At 36.8% G+C, this 6904-nt stretch overlaps 3 non-coding genes across 3 annotated transcripts; all 3 read right to left on the reverse strand.

Annotated features, from left to right (window-relative positions):
* Positions 1-2444: 2444 nt before the first annotated feature.
* On the reverse strand, positions 2445-2526 carry TRNAL-AAG (transfer RNA leucine (anticodon AAG)). The gene has a single exon. It is a non-coding gene; the product is annotated as a tRNA-Leu (tRNA).
* A 2837-nt stretch (positions 2527-5363) lies between these two features.
* On the reverse strand, positions 5364-5445 carry TRNAL-AAG (transfer RNA leucine (anticodon AAG)). The gene has a single exon. It is a non-coding gene; the product is annotated as a tRNA-Leu (tRNA).
* A 1377-nt stretch (positions 5446-6822) lies between these two features.
* On the reverse strand, positions 6823-6904 carry TRNAL-AAG (transfer RNA leucine (anticodon AAG)). Its single transcript has one exon. It is a non-coding gene; the product is annotated as a tRNA-Leu (tRNA).

Genomic DNA, 6904 nt, shown 5'->3' on the forward strand with positions numbered 1-6904 from the left:
TCACTAGGGTGACTTACTGGAATGCAGCAGAAGCAGCATGGCTCTGTTTATGTTTGCTAATCACTCTGCTCATCCTGTATTGATAACCCTAAAAAGGCAGCAGGGATATGAGCTAGCAGTTAGACTTCTTTTGACCAAGATTGATTTTGGCAAATTTTGAGAATGGTTGATCATTGATTGAACTGACATGGATGTAACATAGATGGTAAATTATGTAATTCTGATGCCTAAAACCAACATGACTATTCATATGCCGTATTCATACTTAGACTTGCTCTCATGTTCCGTTTTAATTCTACAGCACAGTGAAGATCAGTTGATGTTACATTTGCTTTCTTAGAGAACGCAGAAGCAAAACAAGAATTTAAAAGTTCAGTCTTCTCAACTTCATTATTGACCACTTTACCCTTTTCATCCCTTAAAAATCCTATAGCATCTTTGGCTTTTCTTTAACTTTTGACTTACTTCCAAATCCTTTCATATTGCTTTTGGTCTCTCTTGCAAGCCTCACTTCATTACTGGCTTTAGCTCTTCTAACGCTAGCCCAGCTTTCCCTGCAGACAGCATTATATTCTTCTTTAGATATGAACCTTTCTTTTCATTTAATGTTCATTTCTTTGTTCCTTTTTAGCAAGCTTTTAAGTTCAGTATTCAGCCATCCTGGTCTCCATAAATGCTTTCCATTCTTCCTTCTTTTCGGGATTGTTACTGATTGTGCAGTGAGAATTTAATTTAGCAAAATCTCCCTTCCTTCCTGAACATTTCTTTCCTTTGCAACATCCTACCTTTCCTTCCTTTTGACTGAGTCCATTAAAAACTGCCTTTCTACAGTCCAATCTGAAAATCTCAGTTTTCGCAGGTTTTCCACCTTTTGTAGTTCAAAAGTATAGGATAGAATTACCGCAGCCTCCTAAATTCTCAATCCCCTTTACTTCCTCAACTGTTTCCTAATTTTTGGTAAAAATTGGATCCAAACAAATAATGGCAGTGGTGGGATTTGAACACACGCATCCAGAGAGACTGGAGCCTTAATACAGCGCCTTAGACCGCTAGGCCACGCTACCTCATACGGATGTTCAAACTTATTTAAATCAGAAATTTGCAAATGATATAAGTTGCAGAAAACATTGTATAAGTAATTAGACAAAAATACAAATGTTATTATGCATGAGTAACGTAGTTATCAGGGATTTGTTTGTACATTGACTCTGGGGCACCATTTTACAAAACATATGACTTGTATCCAGATATTTAACTTATCTTTCCTCTGTTGGCTCATCCTCTAATTTTTAAATATCACTGAATTAGGTGGTATAGTTTACTTGCTATGATTTCCCATATACAGGACACTCAAACATGAAGGATTCCTACACCCCTGCCTGTACGTAACAGATAATCAGAAGTAGCAGCAAGGAAGACATTATACAGCAGTGCAGAGCAAAGTAGCTATGAGTTCATCACTAGGGTGACTTACTGGAATGCAGCAGAAGCAGCATGGCTCTGTTTATGTTTGCTAATCACTCTGCTCATCCTGTATTGATAACCCTAAAAAGACAGCAGGGATATGAGTTAGCAGTTATACTTCTTTTGACCAAGATTGATTTTGGCAAATTTTGAGAATGGTTGATCATTGATTGAACTGACATGGATGTAACATAAATGGTAAATTATGTAATTAATTCTGATGCCTAATGCCAACATGACCACTCATATGCAGTATTCATACGTATGACTTGTTCACATGTTCCTTTTCTTCTACAGCTCAGTGAAGATCACTTGATGTTACATTTGCTTTCTTAGAGAGCACAGAAGGAAAATAGGAATTTAAAAGTTCAGTCTTCTCAACATCATTATTGACTACTTTACCCTTTTCATCCTTTAAAAATCCTATAGCATCTTTGGCTTTTCTTTAACTTTTGACTTACTTCCAAAATCCTTTCTTATTGCTTTTGGTCTCTCTTGCAAGCCTCAGTTCATCACTGGCTTTAGCTCTTCTAACGCTAGCCCAGCTTTCCCTGCAGACAGCATTATATTCTTCTTTAGATATGAACCCTTCTTTTCATTTGATATTCAATTCTTTGTTCCTTTTTAGCAAGCTTTTAAGTTCAGTATTCAGCCATCCTGGTCTCCATAAATGCTTTCCATTCTTCCTTCTTTTTGGGATTGTTACTGATTGTGCAGTGAGATTTTAATTAAGCAAAAATCTCCCATCCTTTCTGGACATTTATTTCCTTTAGAACATCCTACCTTTCCTTCCTTTTTACTGAGTCCATTGAAAACTGCCTTTCTACAGTCCAATCTTAAAATCTCAGTTTTCGCAGGTTTTCCACCTTTTGTAGTTCAAAAGTATAGGATAGAATTACCGCTGCCTCCTAAATTCTCAACCCCCTTTACTTCCTCAAATGTTTCCTAATTTTTGGTAAAAATTAGATCCAAATAAATAATGGCAGCGGTGGGATTTTAACCCACGCCTCCATAGAGACAGGAACCTTAATCCAGCGCCTTAGACCGCTCGGCCACGCTACCTCATATGGATGTTCAAACTTATTTAAATCAAAAATTTGCTAATGATATAAGTTGCAGAAAACATTGTATAACTAATTAGACAAAAATACAAATGTTATTATGCATGAGCAACGTAGTTATCAGGGATTTGTATGCACATTGACTCTAGGGCACCATTTTACAAAATATATGACTTGTATCCAGATATTTAACTAATCTTTCCTCTGTTTTCTCATCCGCTAATTTTTAGATATCACTGAATTAGGTGGTAAAGATTACTTGCTATGATTTCCCATATACAGGACACTCAAACATGAAGGATTCCTACACCCCTGCCTGTACGTAACAGATAATCAGAAGCAGCAGCAAGGAAGACATTATACAGCAGTGTAGAGCAATGTAGCTATGAGTTCATCACTAGGGTGACTTACTGGAAAGCAGCAGAAGCAGCATGGCTCTTTTTATGTTTGCTAATCACTCTGCTCATCTTGTATTGATAATCCTAAAAAGGCAGCAGGGATATGAGCTAGCAGTTAGACTTCTTTTGACCAAGATTGATTTTGGCAAATTTTGAGAATGGTTGATCATTGATTGAACTGACATGGATGTAACATAGATGTTAAACTATGTAATTCTGATGCCTAAAGCCAACATGACTATTCATATGCCGTATTCATACTTAGACTTGCTCTCATGTTCCGTTTTAATTCTACAGCACAGTGAAGAAAAGTTGATGTTACATTTGCTTTCTTAGAGAACGCAGAAGCAAAACAAGAATTTAAAAGTTCAGTCTTCTCAACATCATTATTGACCACTTTACCCTTTTCATCCCTTAAAAATCCTATAGCATCTTTGGCTTTTCTTTAACTTTTGACTTACTTCCAAATCCTTTCATATTGCTTTTGGTCTCTCTTGCAAGCCTCACTTCATTACTGGCTTTAGCTCTTCTAACGCTAGCCCAGCTTTCCCTGCAGACAGCATTATATTCTTCTTTAGATATGAACCTTTCTTTTCATTTGATGTTCATTTCTTTGTTCCTTTTTAGCAAGCTTTTAAGTTCAGTATTCAGCCATCCTGGTCTCCATAAATGCTTTAAATTCTTCCTTCTTTTCGGGATTGTTACTGATTGCGCAGTGAGAATTTAATTTAGCAAAATCTCCCTTCCTTCCTGAACATTTCTTTCCTTTGCAACATCCTACCTTTCCTTCCTTTTTACTGAGTCCATTAAAAACTGCCTTTCTACAGTCCAATCTTAAAATCTCAGTTTTCGCAGGCTTTCCACCTTTTGTAGTTCAAAAGTATAGGATAGAATTACCGCAGCCTCCTAAATTCTCAATCCCCTTTACTTCCTCAACTGTTTCCTAATTTTTGGTAAAAATTGGATCCAAACAAATAATGGCAGCGGTGGGATTTGAACACACGCATCCAGAGAGACTGGAGCCTTAATACAGCGCCTTAGACCGCTAGGCCACGCTACCTCATACGGATGTTCAAACTTATTTAAATCAGAAATTTGCAAAAGATATAAGTTGCAGAAAACATTGTATAAGTAATTAGACAAAAATACAAATGTTATTATGCATGAGTAACGTAGTTATCAGGGATTTGTTTGTACATTGACTCTGGGGCACCATTTTACAAAACATATGACTTGTATCCAGATATTTAACTTATCTTTCCTCTGTTGGCTCATCCTCTAATTTTTAAATATCACTGAATTAGGTGGTATAGATTACTTGCTATGATTTCCCATATACAGGACACTCAAACATGAAGGATTCCTACACCCCTGCCTGTACGTAACAGATAATCAGAAGTAGCAGCAAGGAAGACATTATACAGCAGTGCAGAGCAAAGTAGCTATGAGTTCATCACTAGGGTGACTTACTGGAATGCAGCAGAAGCAGCATGGCTCTGTTTATGTTTGCTAATCACTCTGCTCATCCTGTATTGATAACCCTAAAAAGGCAGCAGGGATATGAGCTAGCAGTTATACTTCTTTTGACCAAGATTGATTTTGGCAAATTTTGAGAATGGTTGATCATTGATTGAACTGACATGGATGTAACATAAATGGTAAATTATGTAATTAATTCTGATGCCTAATGCCAACATGACCACTCATATGCAGTATTCATACGTATGACTTGTTCACATGTTCCTTTTCTTCTACAGCTCAGTGAAGAACACTTGATGTTACATTTGCTTTCTTAGAGAGCACAGAAGGAAAATAGGAATTTAAAAGTTCAGTCTTCTCAACATCATTATTGACTACTTTACCCTTTTCATCCTTTAAAAATCCTATAGCATCTTTGGCTTTTCTTTAACTTTTGACTTACTTCCAAAATCCTTTCTTATTGCTTTTTGTCTCTCTTGCAAGCCTCAGTTCATTACTGGCTTTAGCTCTTCTAACGCTAGCCCAGCTTTCCCTGCAGACAGCATTATATTCTTCTTTAGATATGAACCCTTCTTTTCATTTGATATTCAATTCTTTGTTCCTTTTTAGCAAGCTTTTAAGTTCAGTATTCAGCCATCCTGGTCTCCATAAATGCTTTCCATTCTTCCTTCTTTTTGGGATTGTTACTGATTGTGCAGTGAGATTTTAATTAAGCAAAAATCTCCCATCCTTTCTGGACATTTATTTCCTTTAGAACATCCTACCTTTCCTTCCTTTTTACTGAGTCCATTGAAAACTGCCTTTCTACAGTCCAATCTTAAAATCTCAGTTTTCGCAGGTTTTCCACCTTTTGTAGTTCAAAAGTATAGGATAGAATTACCGCTGCCTCCTAAATTCTCAACCCCCTTTACTTCCTCAATTGTTTCCTAATTTTTGGTAAAAATTAGATCCAAATAAATAATGGCAGAGGTGGGATTTGAACCCACGCCTCCATAGAGACTGGAACCTTAATCCAGCGCCTTAGACCGCTCGGCCACACTACCTCTTATGGATGTTCAAACTTATTTAAATCAGAAATTTCCTAATGATATAAGTTGCAGAAAACATTGTATAACTAATTCGACAAAAATACAAATGTTATTATGCATGAGCAACGTAGTTATCAGGGATTTGTTTGCACATTGACTCTAGGGCACCATTTTACAAAACATATGACTTGTATCGAGATATTTAACTAATCTTTCCTCTGTTTTCTCATCCGCTAATTTTTAGATATCACTGAATTAGGTGGTAAAGATTACTTGCTATGATTTCCCATATACAGGACACTCAAACATGAAGGTTTCCTACACCCCTGCCTGTACGCAACAGATAATCAGAAGCAGCAGCAAGGAAGACATTATACTGCAGTGTAGAGCAATGTAGCTATGAGTTCATCACTAGGGTGACTTACTGGAAAGCAGCAGAAGCAGCATGGCTCTGTTTATGTTTGCTAATCACTCTGCTCATCTTGTATTGATAATCCTAAAAAGGCAGCAGGGATATGAGCTAGCAGTTATACTTCTTTTGACCAAGATTGATTTTGGCAAATTTTGAGAATGGTTGATCATTGATTGAACTGACATGGATGTAACATAGATGGTAAATTATGTCATTCTGATGCCTAAATCCAACATGACTATTCATATGCCGTATTCATACTTAGACTTGCTCACATGTTCCGTTTTAATTCTACAGCACAGTGAAGATCACTTGATGTTACATTTGCTTTCTTAGAGAACACAGAAGCAAAACAGGAATTTAAAAGTTCAGTCTTCTCAACATCAATATTGACCACTTTACCCTTTTCATCCCTTAAAAATCCTATAGCATCTTTGGCTTTTCTTTTACATTTGACTTACTTCCAAAATCCTTTCTTATTGCTTTTGGTCTCTCTTTCAAGCCTCACTTCATTACTGGCTTTAGCTCTTCTAACTCTAGCCATGCTTTCCCTGCAGACAGCATTATATTCTTCTTTAGATATGAACCCTTCTTTTCATTTGATATTCAATTCTTTGTTCGTTTTTAGCAAGCTTTTAAGTTCAGTATTCAGCCATCCTGGTCTCCATAAATGCTTTCCATTCTTCCTTCTTTTTGGGATTGTTACTGATTGTGCAGTGAGATTTTAATTAAGCAAAAATCTCCCATCCTTTCTGGACATTTATTTCCTTTAGAACATCCTACCTTTCCTTCCTTTTTACTGAGTCCATTGAAAACTGCCTTTCTACAGTCCAATCTTAAAATCTCAGTTTTCGCAGGTTTTCCACCTTTTGTAGTTCAAAAGTATAGGATAGAATTACCGCTGCCTCCTAAATTCTCAACCCCCTTTACTTCCTCAATTGTTTCCTAATTTTTGGTAAAAATTAGATCCAAATAAATAATGGCAGAGGTGGGATTTGAACCCACGCCTCCATAGAGACTGGAACCTTAATCCAGCGCCTTAGACCGCTCGGCCACACTACC

This window comes from Phyllobates terribilis, unplaced genomic scaffold (genome assembly GCF_046119375.1).
Source record: "Phyllobates terribilis strain yellow unplaced genomic scaffold, ASM4611937v1 Scaffold_11__3_contigs__length_659146591, whole genome shotgun sequence".
Lineage (NCBI taxonomy): Eukaryota > Metazoa > Chordata > Amphibia > Anura > Dendrobatidae > Phyllobates > Phyllobates terribilis.